This window comes from Palaemon carinicauda, chromosome 22 (genome assembly GCF_036898095.1).
Source record: "Palaemon carinicauda isolate YSFRI2023 chromosome 22, ASM3689809v2, whole genome shotgun sequence".
Classification (NCBI taxonomy): domain Eukaryota; kingdom Metazoa; phylum Arthropoda; class Malacostraca; order Decapoda; family Palaemonidae; genus Palaemon; species Palaemon carinicauda.
Genome location: NC_090746.1, coordinates 2692602 through 2713773, shown reverse-complemented (window position 1 = coordinate 2713773; position 21172 = coordinate 2692602). Strand labels below are relative to the sequence as shown.

Here is a 21172-nt window from a genome sequence, read left to right as displayed (position 1 = left end):
ACTGGACTGCGAATCTCCATCCCTAAATACAGAATAGTTTGGGATGGGATCAGCTGGGACTTTTCCAAGTTGACCAGAAGTCCCAATTCCTTGGTCAGATCCAAAGTCCAATTGAGATCCTTCAGACAGCGATGACTGGACGAGGCTCTGAGAAGCCAGCCGTCCAAATAAAGGGAGGCTCGGATACCCGATAAATGGAGGAATTTTGCCACATTCCTCATAAGCCTCGTAAACACGAGAGGAGCAGGACTTAGGCCAAAGCACAGGGCCCGAAACTGGTACACCACATTGTCGAACACAAATCTCAGAAAAGGTTGGGAATCTGAGTGAATGGGGATGTGGAAGTAAGCGTCTCTTAGGTCGAGAGAGACCATCCAGTCTCCCTTTCTGACCGCTGCTAAGACTGACTTCGTGGTCTCCATGGTGAACTTTGTCTTTGTGACAAAGACATTCAGAGCACTGACGTCTAGCACCGGTCTCCAACCTCCTGTCTTCTTCGGTACTAGGAAGAGACGGTTGTAAAACCCCGGTGATTGAAGGTCCGAGACTTTGACCACCGCTCCCTTCTCTAGCAAAAGAGACACTTCTAGTTTCAGGGCTTGTCTCTTTGCTTCCTCTCGGTACCTGGGAGAGAGATCGATGGGGGAAGTCGCTAGAGGAGGTTTGCGTACAAATGGGATTTTGTACCCCTCTCTGAGCAACCTCACAGACTGTTGATCTGCGCCTCTCTTCTCCCAGGCTCGCCAGAAGTTCTTGAGTCTGGCACCTACTGCTGTCTGAAGCTGCGGGCAGTCAGACTCTGCCACGCGAGGACTTGGCTCCTTTCCTCTTTCCTCTCTTTCCTTCGGCACGAGTACTTCCCCTGCTGGGGGCTCTGCCACGAAAGGGCGGAATAAACCTGGACGCTGGAGTGTCTATCCTAGGTCTAGCAGACAAGGTAGACGAAGGGGTCCCTTTGCGAGCCGAGGACGCAACCAAGTCATGGGTGTCCTTCTGCACTAGCGACAACGCTATGTCCTTAACTAAAAGTTCAGGAAACAAGAACTTAGACAAAGGGGCAAAGAGTAGCTCAGATCGTTGACAGGGCGTCACTCCTGCTGACAGAAAAGAGCACAGAGACTCTCGTTTCTTTAGGACTCCTGAAGTAAACGAGGAGGAGAGCTCATTGGATCCATCGCGGATGGCCTTATCCATGCAGGACATAATGAGTAAGGAGACATCTCTATCGGCTGATGAGATTTTCCTACTCAAGGCTCCCAAACACCAGTCAAGGAAGTTGAAAACTTCAAAAGCCCTAAAAATGCCTTTAAGAAGATGGTCAAGGTCTGAGGATGACCAACTAATCTTCGAGCGTCTCATGGCTAGGCGGCGGGGAGAGTCTACAAGACTTGAGAAGTCGCCCTGGGCAGAGGCAGGAACTCCCAAGCCGAGAACTTCTCCCGTGGCATACCAGACGCTCGATCTAGACGAGAGTTTAGATGGGGGGAAGGCAAAGGCCGTCTTCCCTAAACTCCTCTTGGTTTCCAACCAATCGCCTAACAGCCGTAAAGCTCTCTTGGATGAGCGAGAGAGAACGAGTTTTGTAAAGGCTGGCATGGCAGCAGGAACACCTAAAACAAACTCAGACGGCGGCGAACGAGGAGCTACAGAGACAAAGTGTTCAGGAAACAACTCTTTAAAAATGAGCATGACTTTTTTAAAGTCCATAGATGGCGGAACTGCTCTAGGCTCATCAATATCTGAAGGATGATCCTCAGGCTGAGGGTCAGCAACGTCCTCATCCGAAAGTTCCTCATCTGACAACTGATGAGAAACAAGCAAAGGGGTTGGTAATGCTTGACACGCAGCGTCCGCCCGCACTGGTGCATAAGTGGCGGAGCAGGACGCAGCGTCCTGAAACTGCTGAACAGTCTGGGAACTGTCAACAACAACAGGTGCGTGAGGACGCACAGCGTCCACCCGAGACTGCTTAGACCGCCTGGGTTGTGCAGTCAAAACAACTCTAGGTTGCGGAGGTTGACGCACCGCGTCAAAACAAGTCAACTCTGATGGTTGGCGAACGTCCTGAACGTCACCAGGCGCATCAGCGAGTTGCCTAACGTCCACATGCGGCTGAAAATCCACACGAGACCACATCGGGTGTGGTACAACCCCAACTGTTTGACGTGAGATGGCTACACCAACGTCAACAGGACGCACAACAGAACGCTTGGGTGGCTGAAGGCCAGGATCTCTATGAGATAAACGGCTAGGCTCAACGGAAACCTTCTCTGCGTTGTAGTCTTCCATAAGGGACGCAAGCTTAGACTGCATGTCCTGCAGTATAACCCATTTAGGGTCTACGGGAACGGGTGCGGTAACAGACGGGGTTAGCGTCTGAGACGGCACAACTTTGCCTTGCTTAGGCGGCAAGCAGTCATCCGATGACAGCAACGGGTCCGAACTGTCCCAATGACTACATCCAGGACGTTGGACCTGTCCTGAAGGGACCGACTTGCGTTTAAGAGGCCTAGAAACCTTGCTCCATGGTTTCTTGCGTGAAAAGCCTTCGGAAGACGAGGTAAAAATGGGCTCTCTCGTCTTATGGTAGGGGCGATCTTGACGAGATACGCCTGATACCATAGAGGGAACGTCTGTTCGCTGATCAAGGCCTCTCGAACCCATAAGTCGTACGACATTGCTTCTCCCCTGGGCTTGGGAGCTTGCAAGAGGTCCCGGACTAGGTGAACGACAGGCACGAACAGACGAACCCTCGGTCGCAACACTGTTCACAACACTTTGCGCACTAATCACTTTCCCACTTTCCGCCGTGGCACTATGGCACTTAAGTTCCTTCACGTCAGCCATGAGTTGATTACGGTCACTTGCTAACGCTTCAACTCTCTCCCCCACGGCATGAATAGCACGTAACATGTCTTGCATAGACGGTTCCTGAGTGCTAGAAGGGGGGTTAGGAACAACCACCACAGGGGAAGGATTAGGTTCAGGGGCATGTGGAGAGGAAAAATCTACGGACCTAGATGAACTTCTCCTTACCCTATCTCTCTCTAGTCTGCGTGTATATTTATCATATTCGAGCCAATCGAATTCTGAAAGGCCCACGCATTCCTCACACCGATCTCCCAATTGACAGGTTTTACCCCGACAATTGGAACAAACAGTATGTGGGTCGAGAGAAGCCTTTGGAAGACGCCTATTACAGTCCCTAGCATTACACTTTCGAAATCTAGGTACTTGAGAAGGGTCAGCCATTTTGAATTAGTCAAAGAAAATTCCAAAAACAATCCAAGTCATCAACAAAATGTTATTTTTATTACTAAAATAAATTTTTGAATATACTTACCCGATGATCATGTAGCTGTCAACTCCGTTGCCCGACAGAAATCTACGGTCGGGATACGCCAGCGATCGCTTATACAGGTGGGGGTGTACTCACCAGCGCCATCTGTGGTCAGGTACTCCAGTACTTCTTGTCAACAAGACCTCAATTTTCTCCTCGGTCCACTGGTTCTCTATGGGGAGGAAGGGCGGGTCATTTAAATCATGATCATCGGGTAAGTATATTCAAAAATTTATTTTAGTAATAAAAATAACATTTTTCAATATTAATCTTACCCGATGATCATGTAGCTGATTCACACCCAGGGTGGTGGGTGGAGACCAGTATACATGTTAACAAAGAAGCTAAGTATCCCGTATTTCATTTTTATTAGTTATTCAAAATAACAATAAAAAATAAATAAGTACCTGGTAAGGAAGTCGACTTGAACCATTACTCTGCCTTTAATAAGTACGTCTTCCTTACTGAGCGTAGCGGTCCTCTTAGGATGCTGAACGACTCTTAGGTGGCTAAAGTATAAAGGGCTGCAACCCATACTAAAGGACCTCATCATAACCTCTAACCTAGGCGCTTCTCAAGAAAGAATTGACCACCCGCCAAATCAACCAGGATGCGGAAGGCTTCTTAGCCGACCGTACAACCCAAAAACAACAATAAAAGCAATCAAGAGAAAGGTTAAAAAAGGTTATGGGATTATGGGAATGTAGTGGCTGAGCCCTCACCTACTACTGCACTCGCTGCTACGAATGGTCCCAGGGTGTAGCAGTTCTCGTAAAGAGACTGGACATCTTTGAGATAGAATGATGCGAACACTGACTTGCTTCTCCAATAGGTTGCATCCATAACACTCTGCAGAGAACGGTTCTGTTTGAAGGCCACTGAAGTAGCCACAGCTCTCACTTCATGTGTCCTTACCTTCAGTAAAGCAAGGTCTTCTTCCTTCATATGAGAATGAGCTTCTCTAATCAGAAGCCTGATGTAGTAAGAAACTGCGTTCTTAGACATTGGTAGCGAAGGCTTCTTAACAGCACACCATAAGGCTTCTGATTGTCCTCGTAAAGGTTTTGACCTTTTCAGATAGTACCTAAGAGCTCTGAATGGGCAAAGTACTCTCTCCAGCTCGTTACCCACCAAGTTAGATAGGCTAGGGATCTCGAACGATTTAGGCCAAGGACGTGAAGGAAGCTCGTTTTTAGCCAAAAAACCGAGCTGCAAGGAACATGTAGCCGTTTCCGATGTGAAACCTATGTTCCTGCTGAAGGCGTGGATCTCACTTACTCTCTTAGCTGTTGCTAGGCATACTAGGAAAAGAGTTTTTAATGTGAGGTCCTTGAAAGAGGCTGATTGTAGCGGTTCAAATCTAGATGACATCAGGAACCTTAGGACCACGTCTAGATTCCAGCCTGGAGTGGACAACCGACGTTCCTTAGAGGTCTCAAAAGACCTAAGGATGTCCTGCAGATCTTTGTTGGAGGAAAGATCCAAGCCTCTGTGGAGGAAAACCGCTGCCAACATACTTCTATAACCCTTGATCGTAGGAGCTGATAGGGATCTAACGTTCCTTAGATGTAACAGGAAGTCAGCAATTTGGGTTACAGTGGTACTGGTAGAGGAAACTGCATTGGCCCTGCACCAGCTTCGGAAGACTTCCCACTTAGATTGATAGACTCTGCGAGTGGATATCCTCCTTGCTCTGGCAATCGCTCTGGCTGCCTCCTTCGAAAAGCCTCTAGCTCTTGAGAGTCTTTCGATAGTCTGAAGGCAGTCAGACGAAGAGCGTGGAGGCTTGGGTGTACCTTCTTGACGTGAGGTTGACGCAGAAGGTCCACTCTTAGAGGGAGAGTCCTGGGAACGTCGACCAGCCATTGCAGTACCTCTGTGAACCATTCTCTTGCGGGCCAGAGGGGAGCAACCAACGTCAGCCGTGTCCCTTTGTGAGAGACGAACTTCTGAAGAACCCTGTTGATGATCTTGAACGGCGGGAATGCATACAGGTCGAGATGGGACCAATCCAGCAGAAAGGCATCCACGTGAACTGCTGCCGGGTCTGGAATCGGGGAACAGTACAATGGGAGCCTCTTGGTCATCGAGGTAGCGAACAGATCTATAGTTGGCTGACCCCACAGGGCCCAAAGTCTGTTGCAAACGTTCTTGTGAAGGGTCCACTCTGTGGGGATGACTTGACCCTTCCGGCTGAGGCGATCTGCCATGACATTCATATCGCCCTGAATGAACCTCGTTACCAGCGTGAGCTTTCGACTTTTTGACCAAATGAGGAGGTCCCTTGCGATCTCGAACAGCTTCCTCGAATGAGTCCCTCCCTGCTTGGAGATGTACGCCAAGGCTGTGGTGTTGTCGGAGTTCACCTCCACCACCTTGTTTAGCTGGAGGGACTTGAAGTTCATTAAGGCCAGATGAACCGCCAACAACTCCTTGCAATTGATATGAAGCGTTTTCTGTTCCTGATTCCATATCCCCGAGCATTCCTGTCCGTCCAATGTCGCGCCCCAGCCCGAGTCTGATGCGTCCGAGAAGAGATGATGGTCGGGGGTCTGAACAGCTAACGAAAGACCTTCCTTGAGAAGAATGCTGTTCTTCCACCACGTTAGAGTAGCCCTCATCTCTTTGGAAACAGGGATTGAGACCGTCTCGAGCGTCATATCCTTGTTCCAGTGAGCTGCCAGATGGTACTGAAGGGGGCGGAGGTGGAGTCTCCCTAACTCGATAAACAGGGCTAGCGATGAAAGAGTCCCTGTTAGACTCCTCCACTGCCTCACCGAGCATCGGTTCCTCCTCAGCATGCTCAGGATGCACTCCAGGGGTTGGTTGATTCTTGGGGCCGACGGAAAAGCCCGAAAAGCTCGACTCTGAATCTCCATACCCAGGTAAACGATGGTCTGGGAAGGAACGAGCTGGGACTTCTCTAAATTGACCAGGAGGCCCAGTTCCTTGGTCAGATCCATAGTCCATCTGAGACTCTCCAGACAGCGACGACTTGTGGGAGCTCTTAAAAGCCAGTCGTCTAAATAAAAGGAGGCTCTGATGTCTGCCAAGTGAAGGAATTTCGCAATATTCCTCATCAGTCGCGTAAACACAAGAGGTGCCGTGCTCAGGCCAAAGCACAGGGCTTGGAACTGGTACACAACCTCTCCAAAGACGAATCTCAGAAAAGGTTGGGAGTCTGGATGGATGGGAACGTGAAAGTAGGCATCTTTCAGATCTAACGAGACCATCCAGTCCTCCTGCCTGACCGCTGCTAGGACCGACTTCGTCGTCTCCATTGTGAACGTCTGCTTGGTGACATAAGCATTGAGCGTACTGACGTCCAGCACCGGTCTCCAACCTCCTGTCTTCTTGGCCACCAGGAAGAGACGGTTGTAAAAGCCCGGGGATTGATGGTCCCGAACTATCACCACTGCCTCCTTCTGTAGCAGGAGCGACACCTCTTGTTGTAACGCTAGCCTCTTGTCCTTCTCCTTGTAGTTGGGAGAGAGGTTGATGGGAGATGTGGTCAGAGGGGGATTGCGGCAGAACGGAATTCTGTATCCCTCCCTTAGCCACTTGACAGACTGAGCGTCTGCACCTCTGCTCTCCCAGGCTTGCCAGAAGGTCTTGAGTCTGGCTCCTACAGCTGTCTGGAGAGGAAGGAAGTCAAAGCTTGCTTTTCGTGGACTTGGCACCCTTCTTTGACTTGCCCCGGTGACTGTCTGCACGGGTACTTCCTCTACTGGAGGCTCTACCACGAAAGGGCGGGATGAACCTAGTAGCAGGTGTATCAGCAACAGGGGTGCGGTAAGATCTAGGCACGGAAGGTAAGGTTTTCGCCTTACGTGCTGAAGAAGCCATGAGGTCATGTGTATCCTTCTGGATAAGAGCCGCAGCCATCCCCTTGATTAACTCCTCCGGAAACAGGCACTTGGAGAGAGGAGCAAACAGTAACTCTGACCTCTGGCAAGGGGTGATACCAGCCGATAAGTAGGAGCATAGATGTTCCCTTTTCTTGAGGACTCCTGAGACAAAAATAGCCGCAAGTTCGCCAGAACCATCGCGAATTGCTTTGTCCATACTGGACATGATCAGCATGGCCGCGTCTTTGTCAGAAGGAGCAGTCTTCCTGCTTAAGGCTCCTAGACACCAATCGAGGAAGTTAAAAATTTCGAAGGCGCGAAAGACTCCCTTCATCAAGTGGTCCAGATCTGAAAAGGACCAGCAGACCTTCGAGCGTCTCATAGCCGACCTGCGGGGAGAGTCAACCAAACTTGAGAAGTCGGCCTGGGCAGAGGCAGGAACCCCCAAGCCAGTTTCCTCTCCCGTGGCATACCAGACGCCCGACTTAGAAGCCAGCTTAGGAGGAGGAAACACAAAAGAGGTCCTTCCCAGTTGCTGCTTGGACTGCAACCAATCCCCCATAACCCTCAAAGCTCTCCTTGATGATCTGGCGAGGACAAGCTTGGTGTAGGCAGGCGTAGTAGACTGCATGCCCAGAGAAAACTCGGAGGGAGGAGAACGAGGGGTTGCAGACACGAAGTGTTCAGGGTACAACTCTCTGAACAGAGCCAGGACCTTGCGAAAGTCTAAGGAAGGCGGCGAAGACTTGTGTCCTTCCACCTCAGATGGAGGATCATCCAGATGGGCAGCTTCATCCTCAGAAACCTCATCGCCTGAGAGTTGAGTAGCGAGAGGTAAAGGCAGAGCGGCAGGCTGAATGGCTGAATCCTGCAGAACGGGTTGTAAGGCATGAGGCTCATGCTGCATGGCATGCGGCTCAAGCTGCATGGGAAGAGGCTCATGCTGCATAGAATGTGGCTGCTGCATGGGTTGAGGAGGATGCCTCATAGTATGAGGCTCCTGCCTCAAGGGTTGAGGAGGTTGCTGCATAGCATGAGGCTCCTGCCTCAAGGGTTGAGGAGGTTGCCGCATAGCCTGAGGCTCCTGCCTCAGGGGTTGAGGAGGTTGTCGCATAGCATGAGGCTCCTGCCTCATGGGTTGAGGAGGTTGCCGCATAGTGCTGGAACCTGGCAACTCCCGATGCGGCAGCTCACGCATGAAAGCAGGAGGAGCCGCAAGAACATGCGTCTGGCAGGGAGGACTGCGTAGAGGAGGAGGAGCGCTCGCAGGAGGAGGGGTGCTAACCTTCTCTGCCTGATACTCCTGCATCAAAGCCGCAAGCTGAGACTGCATAGTCTGCAGCATTGACCACTTGGGGTCCACAGTGGTTGAAGCAGAGGCCTGTTGAGGCACCACTCTACCTCTCTTGGGAGGTGTGCAATCATCAGATGACTGCGGCGAGTCCGAACTGGCCCAGTGGCTACACCTGGGCCGTTGGACTAGCTCGGAAGGGACCTTACGTTTGAGAGGTCGTGAGACCTGGGTCCACCGTTTCCTCCTGGAAACCTCTTCCGCAGACGAGGAATTTAAGGGCTCATTCGTCTGGGAGTGGAAGTGACGATCTCTATCAGATACGCCCGCAACCACTGAGGATACAACTGTGCGCCGATCAAGGCCTGCCGAACCCTTTGGTCCTTCGACGTTGCTTCTCCCCTGGGCTTGGGAGCTTGCAAGAGGTCCCGGACTGGGAGGACGACTGGCACGCACAGAAGTATCCTCATGCGCAACACTGACACTGACACTATGCACAGCACTGGCACTAACACTTCCCACTGCACTCTTCACTTTAAGTTCCTTGACATCTGCCAAGAGAAGATTGTGGTCACTAACTAACGATTCCACCTTATCACCAAGAGCCTGAATGGCACGCAACATATCCGTCATATCAGGCTGAGCACTCGTAGCATGTTCGGGGGTCACCACCACAGGGGAAGGAAAAGGTTGAGGGACATGGGGAGAGGAATAAACCAAAGAGCGAGAAGAACTCCTCCTAACTCTCTCCTTCTCTAACCTAGTAGTATATTTGAGGAATTCATTAAATTCGAATTCCGAAAGCCCAGCACATTCCCCACATCGATCTTCCAATTGACAGGATTTTCCCCTACAATCGGAACAAAGGGTGTGAGGATCAACAGAGGCCTTCGGAAGACGCCTATTACAAGTCCTAACACTACATCGCCTATATTTAGGAGCTTGAGAGTGGTCGGACATCTTGAATTTAGGGAACAGTCAAGGGGGAATTCCAAAGTAAAGCAAAGATCGTTAACCAATAAATCAAATTAATTCCAAAAGCTATCTAAGCTAAGGGAAAAGCTTCCTGTACAGCGAAGGCTAAATTTTAGAGCAAATACTTCACCAAAACCGTGAACAAAAGACTCCAAAATCAACAGCGTATCCATGTAGGTCTTGCCGGCGGCACGACAGAGGAAAAATTGAGGTCTTGTTGACAAGAAGTACTGGAGTACCTGACCACAGATGGCGCTGGTGAGTACACCCCCACCTGTATAAGCGATCGCTGGCGTATCCCGACCGTAGATTTCTGTCGGGCAACGGAGTTGACAGCTACATGATCATCGGGTAAGATTAATATTGAAAATAATCCGATTCAATAAAGAGTTCAAGAGTTTATGTTGAGGAAAAACACCTGTACTGCGAAAGCTCAAACCAAAATAAAGTACTTCACCAAATATGATGGGAAAACTCCAGGTTCTACAGCGAGTATGAATACGTCTTGTCGTCAACGTCGACAGAGAAGAATTGAAGGTTTTGTTTACATACAAGAGTGGTATCTGGCCGACAGTTGGCGCTGGTGGGCACACCCGCAACCTTCATAGCGATCGCTCGCGAGTTTTTTGAGTATGTTTTCTGTCGAGCCGCAGAGTTGCAGCTATTATATATTCACCGGCTAAGTTAAATATTTAAAAAATAATTATAATAAAACTGTACGAAAACAAAGTGCATTCTCATACCATTTCGTACGACCTCAGCAGATTAGGCTTAACTTGACACGTATTAGCTATAAACCAAGTAATTACAGTAAAATGTAAAAACAACATTTATTTGTCTATACTATTTCCTTTAGTCTCTTTTTCAATGGCTAATCACAATTTACGAAGAGCAATAATTGCTCAGGTAGTACAATGTTGAGCTATAAAGTTGGAGAATCCTGGAGGAGGCAAAATATCCAGGTAAGGTAGAAGACAACATCAAGGTAATGATTTTTTTTTTTTTTTTTTTTGTACAGATAGTTAATCTTTACCAAGGCATCAGCACAGGGACTTCCTATTCATCTCTAACCCAGCTTAGGATGTTGTGTCCTTACTCTAGAGAGTAAGGACCATTCCCCACTAAACTAAACAACTAAGGATGTCATGTTCTTACTCATCATACAATGAATTATTGTTGTGGCCTGATTGGTAACATCTGTGTCTGGTGTTTGCCAGACAAGAGTTCGAGCCTGTTCAGACTCGTTAGTTCCTTTAATTTCTGTAACCTTACCCTCCTTGTGAACTAAGGTTGGAGGGTTTGGGGAATCTTATAGGTCTATCTGCTGAGTCATCAGCAGCCATTACCTGGCCCTCCTTGGTCATTGCTTAGGTGGAGACGGGGCTTGAGCGCTGATCATATAATATATGGTCAGTCTCTAGGGCATTGTCTTTCTCAATAGGGCAATGTCATTGTCCCTTGCCTCTGCCCTTCATGAACAACCTTTAAATCTTTAAATGGTAAAGTTACGCCAGTTAGGTTCTATCAGTATTAGGAGATATTTAACCCTTTATCCAATAGCATCTCTCTTATGATTTAAATATAAACTGGTAAAGCTATACCAGTTAATATGGATCAGTATAAGAAGGCATTTCACCAGTTTTTCTAAAGAGAACTCTCTCTTTAATGCTTTGGATAAAAACTATGGTAAAATTAGTTACGGACGGGAAAACATTTCAAACAGAAATATGTTATTTTCATTAGTAAAATAAATTTTTGAATATACTTACCCGATAATCATGTAGCTGTCAACTCCGTTGCCCGACAGAATTCTACGGGAGGGATACGCCAGCTATCACTATACTAGAAGGGGGTGTACTCACCAGCGCCACCTGTGGCCAGGTACTGCAGTACTTCTTGTTGACACCACCTCACTTTTTCCTCGGTCCACTGGTTCTCTATGGGGAGGAAGGGTGGGTCAATTAAATCATGATTATCGGGTAAGTATATTCAAAAATTTATTTTACTAATGAAAATAACATTTTTCAATATTAAACTTACCCGATAATCATGTAGCTGATTCACACCCAGGGGGGTGGGTGAAAACCAGTGTACATGACTAAAGGATAGCTAAGTATCCCGTATTTCATATAATCAGTTATTTCAGAATAACAATGAAATAATAAGTACCTGGTAAGGAAGTCGACTTGAACCGTTACTCTGCCTTTATTAAGTTCGTCTTCCTTACTGAGCGCAGCGTTCCTCTTAGGAGGCTGAATCAACTCTAAGGTGCTAAAGTATACAGGGCTGCAACCCATACTAAAGGACCTCTACACAACCTCTAACCCAGGCGCTTCTCAAGAATGAATTGACCCCCCGCCAAATCAAAAAGGATGCGGAAGGCTTCTTAGCCTACCGTAACAACCCAAAAAACAACAATAAAAGCATTCAAGAGAAAGGTTAAAAAAGGTTATGGGATTAAGGGAATGTAGTGGCTGAGCCCTCACCTACTACTGCACTCGCTGCTACGAATGGTCCCAGGGTGTAGCAGTTCTCGTAAAGAGACTGGACATCTTTAAGATAAAATGATGCAAACACTGACTTGCTCCTCCAATAAGTTGCATCCATAATGCTCTGCAGAGAACGGTTCTTATTAAAGGCCATCGAAGTGGCTACGGCTCTCACTTCGTGGGTCCTTACCTTCAGCAAAGCAAGGTCTTCATCCTTCATGTGAGAATGGGCTTCTCTAATCAGAAGCCTTATATAATACGAAACTCCGTTTTTGGACATGGGCATCGAAGGTTTCTTGATTGCACACCATAAGACTTCTGACTGTCCTCGTATAGGTTTTGACCTATTAAGATAATATTTCAGAGCTCTGACAGGGCAAAGAACTCTTTCTAGCTCGTTACCTACCATGTTGGAAAGGCTAGGAATTTCAAACGATCTAGGCCAAGGACGTGAAGGAAGTTCATTCTTAGCTAAAAATCCGAGCTGTAAAGAACATGTTGCAGATTCGGATGTGAACCCAATGTTCTTGCTGAAGGCATGAACCTCACTGACTCTTTTAGCTGTTGCAAGGCAGACGAGGAAAAGAGTCTTGAGGGTAAGGTCCTTGAAGGAAGCTGACTGGAGAGGTTCGAACCTAGGAGACATAAGGAACCTTAAGACTACGTCTAGATTCCAGCCTGGAGTGGGTAAACGACGTTCTTTAGAAGTCTCAAAAGACTTAAGGATGTCTTGAAGGTCCTTGTTGGAAGAAAGGTCCAAACCCCTATGGCGGAGAACTGAAGCCAACATACTTCTGTACCCTTTAATCGTAGGAGCCGAAAGGGATCTCTCATTCCTTAGATGTAATAGGAAGTCAGCTATTTGGGTTACAGAGGTATTGGTAGAGGAAACTGCATTGGCTCTACACCAGCTTCGGAAGACTTCCCACTTGGATTGGTAGACTCTACGAGTGGATACCCTCCTTGCTCTGGCAATCGCACTGGCTGCCTCCTTCGAAAAGCCTCTAGCTCTAGCGAATCTTTCGACAGTCTGAAGGCAGTCAGACGAAGAGCGTGGAGGTTTGGGTGCACCTTGTCTACGTGAGGTTGACGTAGAAGGTCCACTCTTAGAGGGAGAGTCCTGGGGACGTCGACCAGCCATTGTAGTACCTCTGTGAACCATTCTCTTGCAGGCCAAAGGGGAGCAACCAGCGTCAGCCGTGTCCCTTCGTGCGAGACGAACTTCTGAATGACTCTGTTGATGATCTTGAACGGTGGGAATGCGTAAAGGTCGAGATGGGACCAATTCAGCAGAAAAGCATCCACATGAACTGCTGCTGGGTCTGGAACTGGGGAACAGTACAAAGGAAGCCTCTTGGTCATGGAGGTGGCAAACAGATCTATCGTAGGCTGACCCCACAAGGTCCAAAGTCTGTTGCACACGCTCTTGTGAAGGGTCCATTCCGTGGGGATGACTTGATCTTTTCTGCTTAGGCGATCTGCTGAGACGTTCATGTTGCCCTGAATGAACCTCGTTACTAGAGTGAGGTTTAGACTTCTTGACCAAATGAGGAGGTCCCTTGCTATCTCGTACAGGCTCCTCGAATGGGTCCCTCCCTGCTTGGAGATGTAAGCCAAGGCTGTGGTGTTGTCGGAGTTCACCTTCACCACCTTGCCTAGCAGGAGGGACTTGAAGTTCATTAGGGCCATATGAACTGCCAGTAGCTCCTTGCAGTTGATGTGGAGCGTTTCCTGTTCCCTGTTCCACGTTCCCAAGCATTCCTGTCCGTTCAAGGTCGCGCCCCAGCCCGAGTCTGATGCATCCGAGAGGAGATGAAGATTGGGGGTCTGAATCGCTAACGATAGGCCCTCCTTGAGAAGGAGGTTGGTCTTCCACCACAAGAGAGTGGTCTTCATCTCTTTGGTGACCGGGATAGAGACTGCTTCGAGCGTCAAATCCTTGTCCCAATGAGCTGCTAGATGGAATTGGAGAGGGCGGGGGTGGAGTCTCCCTAACTCGACGAACAGGGCTAATGATGACAGGGTCCCTGTGAGACTCATCCACTGTCTCACTGAGCAACTGTTCCTCTTCAGCATGCTCAGGATGCAATCTAGGGCTTGGCTTATCCTTGGGGCCGATGGAAAAGCCCGAAAATCCTGACTCCGAATCTCCATTCCCAGGTAAACTATGGATTGGGAGGGAATGAGCTGGGACTTTTCTAAGTTGACTAACAGACCCAGTTCCTTGATCAAGTCTAAAGTCCAGTTGAGACTCTCCAGACAGCGACGACTCGTGGAGGCTCTCAACAGCCAGTCGTCTAAATAAAGGGAGGCTCTGATGTCCGATAGGTGGAGGAATTTTGCAATATTCCTCATCAGATGCGTAAACACCATAGGAGCTGTGCTTAGGCCAAAACACAGGGCTTGGAATTGGTACACAACCTTTCCAAAAACGAATCTCAGGAAAGGTTGGGAGTCTGGATGAATAGGAACGTGAAAGTATGCGTCTTTCAGATCCAACGATACCATCCAGTCCTCCTGCCTGACCGCTGCTAGGACCGACTTCGTCGTCTCCATAGTGAACGTCTGCTTGGTGACATAAGCATTGAGCGCGCTGACGTCCAGCACCGGTCTCCAACCTCCTGTCTTCTTGGCCACCAGAAAGAGACGGTTGTAGAAGCCCGGGGATTGATGGTCCCGGACTATAACCACTGCCTTCTTCTGTAACAGGAGCGACACCTCCTGGTGCAACGCTAGCCTCTTGTCCTTTTCCTTGTAGTTGGGAGAGAGGTTGATGGGAGAAGTGGTCAGAGGGGGTTTGCGGCAGAATGGTATCCTGTAACCCTCCCTTAGCCACCTGACAGACTGGGCGTCTGCACCTCTCCTTTCCCAAGCTTGCCAGAAGGTCTTGAGTCTGGCTCCTACTGCTGTTTGGAGAGGAGGAGAGTCAGTTTGCCTTTTGAAGTCTTAGGACCTTTCCTAGACTTGCTCCTGGAAGAGTCTGGACGGGAGCTTCCTCGGCTGGGGGCTCTGCCACGAAAGGGCGGAATAAACCTTGTAGCAGGAGTATCAGCCACTGGGGTGCGGTAAGTCCTGGGAACTGAGGAAGCAACCTTAGTCTTACGAGCTGAAGAGGCCACAAGATCATGAGTGTCCTTCTGAATCAGGGCCGCAGACAAATCCTTGATAAGCTCTTCGGGAAACAAGAACTTAGAAAGCGGAGCAAAAAGGAGTTGAGACCTTTGACAAGGTGTGATGCTGGAAGAAAGAAAGGTGCAAAGTTGCTCCCTTTTCTTAAGAACTCCTGACACAAACATTGAAGCAAGCTCGCCAGACCCATCCCGAATTGCTTTATCCATGCAGGACATTAAAAGCATGGCCGAGTCCTTGTCCGCAGGGGAGGTCTTCTTGCTTAGGGCCCCCAGGCACCAGTCTAGAAAATTGAACATCTCAAAGGCACGAAATACACCCTTTAGGAAGTGGTCTAAATCGGAGAAGGTCCAGCAAACCTTAGAGCGCCTCATTGCTGATCTACGAGGAGAGTCGACCAAACTTGAGAAGTCAGCCTGGGCAGAGGCAGGGACTCCCAAGCCTGGTTCCTCTCCTGTAGCATACCATACGCCTGCCTTAGAAGTGAGCTTAGTAGGCGGGAACATAAAGGAAGTCTTCCCTAGTTGCTGTTTAGACTGCAACCACTCCCCTAATATTCTTAAAGCTCTCTTAGATGACCTAGCAAAGACGAGCTTAGTATAAGTTGACTTAACAGGTTGCATGCCCAGCGAAAACTCAGATGGAGGAGAGCGGGGGGTAGCAGAAACAAAATGGTCCGGGTATACCTCTCTGAAAAGAGCCAGGACCTTACGAAAGTCAATGGGTAGAGGAGAAGACTTGGGTTCTTCCACGTCTGATGAGGGATCCAGGTGCGCAGCTTCCTCCTCAGAAACCTCATCACCAGAGTGTAGCGAAGTGAGAGGTAAAGTAACAGTGGTATGCTGAACAGCAGAATCAGAACAAGCGGGTGCATAAACGCTTGTGGTTTCATCCTCAAGTCTCTGTTGTTGAGGTAAAACCTGAGGTTCAGGCTGCAAAGACTGGTCAGGAAGAGTAGAGGAAGGTAGGCGCATGGGTTGAGGTGGCTGACTCCTAGCATGAGTCTCTTGTCTCAAGAGTTGCGCTTGCTGTAAGGGTAGCGGATGCGCAGTAGCAGATTCCTGAGGAACGAGTTGAGGTTCCTGAGGTGTGAGCTGCGAGAGTTGAGGTAGCGACTGCGCAGAACGCAGTTCTTGTCTCGCGAGTTGAGGTTCCTGAGGTGCTAGCCTAAGGAGTTGAGGCTCTCGCCTTGAGGAGGGTTGAGGTCGCTGCAGCGAGTGCTGAGGTGGCTGCCTCATGGATGGAGGAGGTTGTCGTACCTCAAGAGATTGTTGCCTCGCTGGTGGAACCGCAGGCGGAAGCGGAGGAAGTAAGGCATAAGACTCCTGCTCCCATTGCTGAGGTTGCCTTAAGGAAGGCGGAGGTTGCTGCACACCGCTGGAAACTGGCAACTCAGTACGCGGTAAGGTATCCTGAGGAACCTCAACATCGTACGCCTGGCAGACTGGACTGCGGTGAGGCGGAGCGAACGCAGGAGGAGGTGTAACCTTCTCAGCCTGACACTCACGCATTAAGACCGCAAGCTGTGACTGCATGGACTGCAGCAAAGTCAACTTGGGGTCGACAGACGCTAAGGTCTGCTGAGGCAAAGCCTTAACAGAAGATGAGGTCTGTTGCGGCATCACCTTACCTCTCTTAGGAGGTGTGCAGTCACCTGATGACTGCGGAGAGTCAGAGCTAATCCAATGACTGCAACCAGGTTGTAGAGCTCTTGAGGTCTGGACTTTGCGTTTGAGAGGTCTTGAGACCTGAGTCCAGCGTTTTCTCCCTGACATTTCTTCTGCAGACGAGTAAAAGACGGGCTCAATCGTCTGCGGGTGGGAGTGACGGTCTCTGTAAGACACGCCCGCAACCACCGAGGATACTTCTGTGCGCCGATCAAGGCCTGCCGAACCCTTTTGCCCTTCGACATTGCTTCTCCCCTGGGCTTGGGAGCTTGCAAGAGGTCCCGGACTGGGAGGACGACTGGCACGCACAGAAGTACCCTCACGCACCACACTGACACTGACACTAGCACTTGGCACTGCACTGACACTAGCACTTGGCACCGCACTGGCACTATCACCTCCCACTGCACTTTTGACCTTAAGTTCTTTGACTTCTGCCATAAGAGACTTATGGTCACTAACCACCGATTCCACTTTGTCACCTAAAGCCTGAATGGCACGCAAAACATCGGACATATCAGGTTGAGCACAAATAGAAGGTTCGGGGGTAGCCACTACAGGGGGAGGAAAAGGTTGAGGATCATGTGGTGAGGAAAAAAGTGAAGAGCGAGAAGAACTCCTCCTAACTCTCTCTCTCTCTAACTTGGTTGAATATTTCAGGAATCGAACAAATTCAAGTTCCGAAAGTCCGGCGCATTCCTCACATCGATCTTCCAACTGACAGGGTCTTTCCCTACAGTCAGAACAAGCGGTGTGAGGATCAACCGAGGCCTTCGGAACACGCCTATTACAAGACCTACATCGTCTATGGGGTGGGGCTTGTGAAAGGTCAGACATCTTGAATCAAAGAGTTAGTCAAGGGGGATTCCAAATCAAGCAAAAAGATCGTTAACCATTAATCAAAACTAAATAAAAGCTATCTAAGCTAATTAGAAAAGTTTCCAGTATAGCGACAGCTGAAATCTTAGAGAAATACTTCACCAAAAACCGTGAACAGAACTCCAAAATCATAAGCGTATCCCAGAATGTCTTGCCGGAAGCACGACAGAGGAAAAAGTGAGGTGGTGTCAACAAGAAGTACTGCAGTACCTGGCCACAGGTGGCGCTGGTGAGTACACCCCCTTCTAGTATAGTGATAGCTGGCGTATCCCTCCCGTAGAATTCTGTCGGGCAACGGAGTTGACAGCTACATGATTATCGGGTAAGTTTAATATTGAAAAATATGTTTTCCTGTAGTAAATGACTTGATTTAACCACATTTAAAATAAGTGTAATTTTTTAAGAAAACAGGCATTCTTCTATAGGAAAAAGCTCTTTTTTTTATTTTAGTAGGAAAGCTTTTCCCATCCGTAACTATAATAAAACCAAAACTATTTCTTCAATACTCTTGATTAAAATGAAAAAAAAAAAAAATTCCATGGCTAACTTTTCCATAGTTTGAGGGTGAGGGTATGGGTATGAGAAAGCACTAAGAACAAACAATTTCCCCAACACTGATTGCCAAAAACATACAAACCATAAGATAAAACTCAATTAATATGAAGGTCTATGCTGTACTATTTCCTTTGCTGGAGAAAAATTCACACCATTACTTAAATGGGGCACACTAGCTGTTACAATAAAACATTTATTTTCTGTAAATTACACATTATTCCAGCTAAACTTCAAGATGTCACATTAATCTTCCGTTCCTACAATTTGCTTTGCTTAGGCTACGTCTGTGTTATACCTAATATAATTAATAACGAAGCTAAATGCATATAAAACATGAATTTACCTGAGAGTAATTCTCACCTGTGGCTGCTACACTTAGGCAGAAGAACAGCAACATTTTCTTGAGTATTTTTAGCCTCATCTCGAACCGCCCCTTTCGGCTCCACCAGTCTCGAGCAATCAGCTGGCAGCTGCCAAAATAGATAGCAGCATGCTGGTTTTGTTTTGGTCGTAGGTCGGGTGAGGTTTGGTTACTGCGGTGGTGATCCATACATCGGCTCCTCTATCCATCAACGTCGATACTTCCAACAGTTCTTCCCACCTTTTAAGGACACTATTCTTTTATACAGAGCTGAGTTAGAAGATTCCAAAATTCAATTTTTTTTTTTTTTTGAGTAAAGTTATTGCAGTTTAAGTGAATAGTACGGCAAACGACAACCAAACCTTGTTTCATGTGTTTTTAAGTTTGATAAAGCAATTTCTTGGTACTGAACTTCTGACCGTAATTTCGTGTTATGCTTATAGTGAAATAAAGTTACTTTCGTTACTTTTCAGCACCTGCTACGAATCAATCACATTTCATAATTTATATAAATCCAAACAGGGGCATGTTGTGAACAATGGTAAAACAATGAAGAGATAAAAGTCTCCGAAATTAACCATTTACTTGATAATTTCAGTTTTGAAGGCGTGCTACACAATAAAACCTTATTAATAAAGAATTATCTTATAAGTAAAACTAAATTCAAGAACATCACCACTACGGTAAGATTTACAACGTTTAGAAGCTGGTTTTAAAATATTGAGGCGAGGAAGAAGCAATCGGGATGAATATAAAAAGCATTACCATCATTATCAAAATTGTATATAAATTGAAATAGAAAGGGAAAATGTCAGGTAAGGATAACTAAAAAGAAGAAAACAATAACTGATACATGAAAAAAATAGCATCTTAGACCATTCAGTAAGTTATTATACGAACTATAACGATCTCACCACTTGGAATTAGACACGGAAAAAAAAAAACAGAGAACTATCTATATCTTTGTATGAATATTTAATGTTTATTTTCATCTTTTACTTCATCTTACCTTTCTTGGTTATTTTTTTCCATGGTGTCATTCTTTTTTTCTTTTTAGAAATCTTTAACAAGTAAATACCTTTTGGAGCATCACCCACGATATCATCAGAATGTGGGAGATTACTGATAATACTTAGAAAAATAATTACAATATCAATGTTTAAATTCAGCTAACCTTATCCTTTCAATCTCATATTTCAAAATGATGAGTGCCAATTCCTCGGATAACTTTTTCCTTTACCGAAAATATATGTATAAAAACCGAATTTTACAGGAGAACTGAATACAGTAATATAAGCGTTTTCTTCCTCTGTACTTGGATCTGAGTAAAAAGGATACATTGGTTCAGACTAATCTAATCACGTTGCCTATACTCTGAATTAATTTCTATAATCCTGCATGGGCAGATTGGTTCTGAGAATGTGTATTTCTTAACGAATTTAAGATACCATAATGATAAATTTTTTATCTGTTCTGTCCCCATTTTCGGCTATTATTATTATTACTAGCTAAGCAACAACCCCAGCAGGAAAAGCTAGAGGCTATAAAGCCCAAGGACTCCTACAGGAGAAAATAGTTCAGTGAGGAAAGGAGAAACAAGGAAACAGTATATAAAACACACAAGAAGCCCAGTCTGTTTAGTGTCAGCTACTGGTTGGATCAGCGAAGTTTACTCTTGCCTCAGAAATTTTACAGAATCTAACATAGCTTTCATAAACCCGGAAAAAAATAAAGTTGGTTCTCATAAAATGCTTGCTGTATTATGAGTGTGCATTCGGGAAAGGAGTATGTAGAGAAAATCTTGTATGTTTCAATTCGGGAACTTTTTTTCTCCTTCATCGTTCCTGCATCTTTTTTGCTCATTTTCATTTCATTTATTAACTTGTAGAAATTTACTTTACTGTAAAGGCTGCTTTTCTGGTCCTATACCGTAGGGGAACCTTACTCTCAACAGGACCTTCAGTCATTTTATTATGTTCATTCGAAAGCATACAACATTTCACACCATACATTGCTCGTTTATTATCAAATCCTCATTATCAAGCACTTAGGGAACAAGAAAGTCCTCAGGTTCCACTTGAAAGCCTTAAAATATCTTGTCTTTCGGATGTCTAGTGAGAACTTATTGTATAGTCTCGGGGCCGCATGTTACATTACAGGCAGGGCAGCCGGTCGGGACTATGGTCCACCCCAAAAGCCAAAACAAAAGCCCTTCAAATGAATGCAACCGTGTTACCCCATTCGAATGGGGAAAAGACCACGCTAACAGATGAAGAAGAAGGTCTCGGTTTTAATTGAAAAAATGCATGAACAAATAATCAAGTGTAAAATCTACAACTGTCTTGACTTTTAAAATATTGGATTAAAAAATAAAATATCAGCCAATGTCACCTATGATACTCAATATTAATCCCCGAAACTTTTAAGCCATACATTTACAGACAAATTTCTGTTATAACTAAGAAATGGAGTCAATGTAGCTCTGCCTTCCAGCCATCTCATATGCCGACGCTGAATCTTCGTAACTCCATAATGTAATAAAATTACATCACTGGAACATGTTCTCAGGAACACGCTGATAAGGTAAGATATCTGAGGCGTCTAGCCACTATGATTCCAGATACATGACTGGTGTGGA

The 21172-nt window shown here is 46.8% G+C and overlaps 1 protein-coding gene across 2 annotated transcripts in view; it reads right to left on the bottom strand.

Moving 5' to 3' along the window:
• The window catches only part of LOC137616274 (ankyrin repeat and SOCS box protein 1-like), a 111614-nt gene extending 92947 nt beyond the window's left edge, over window positions 1–18667 (bottom strand). The window contains exon 1 of one of the 2 annotated variants that reach the window (XM_068345899.1): window positions 18534–18667. The gene's annotated coding sequence lies outside the window, so the exon portion shown is untranslated. Of the gene's footprint in view, window positions 1–18516 lie in introns of both variants that reach the window. The other variant, XM_068345900.1, reaches the window with a different exon arrangement.
• Between the last annotated feature and the right edge of the window lie 2505 nt (window positions 18668–21172).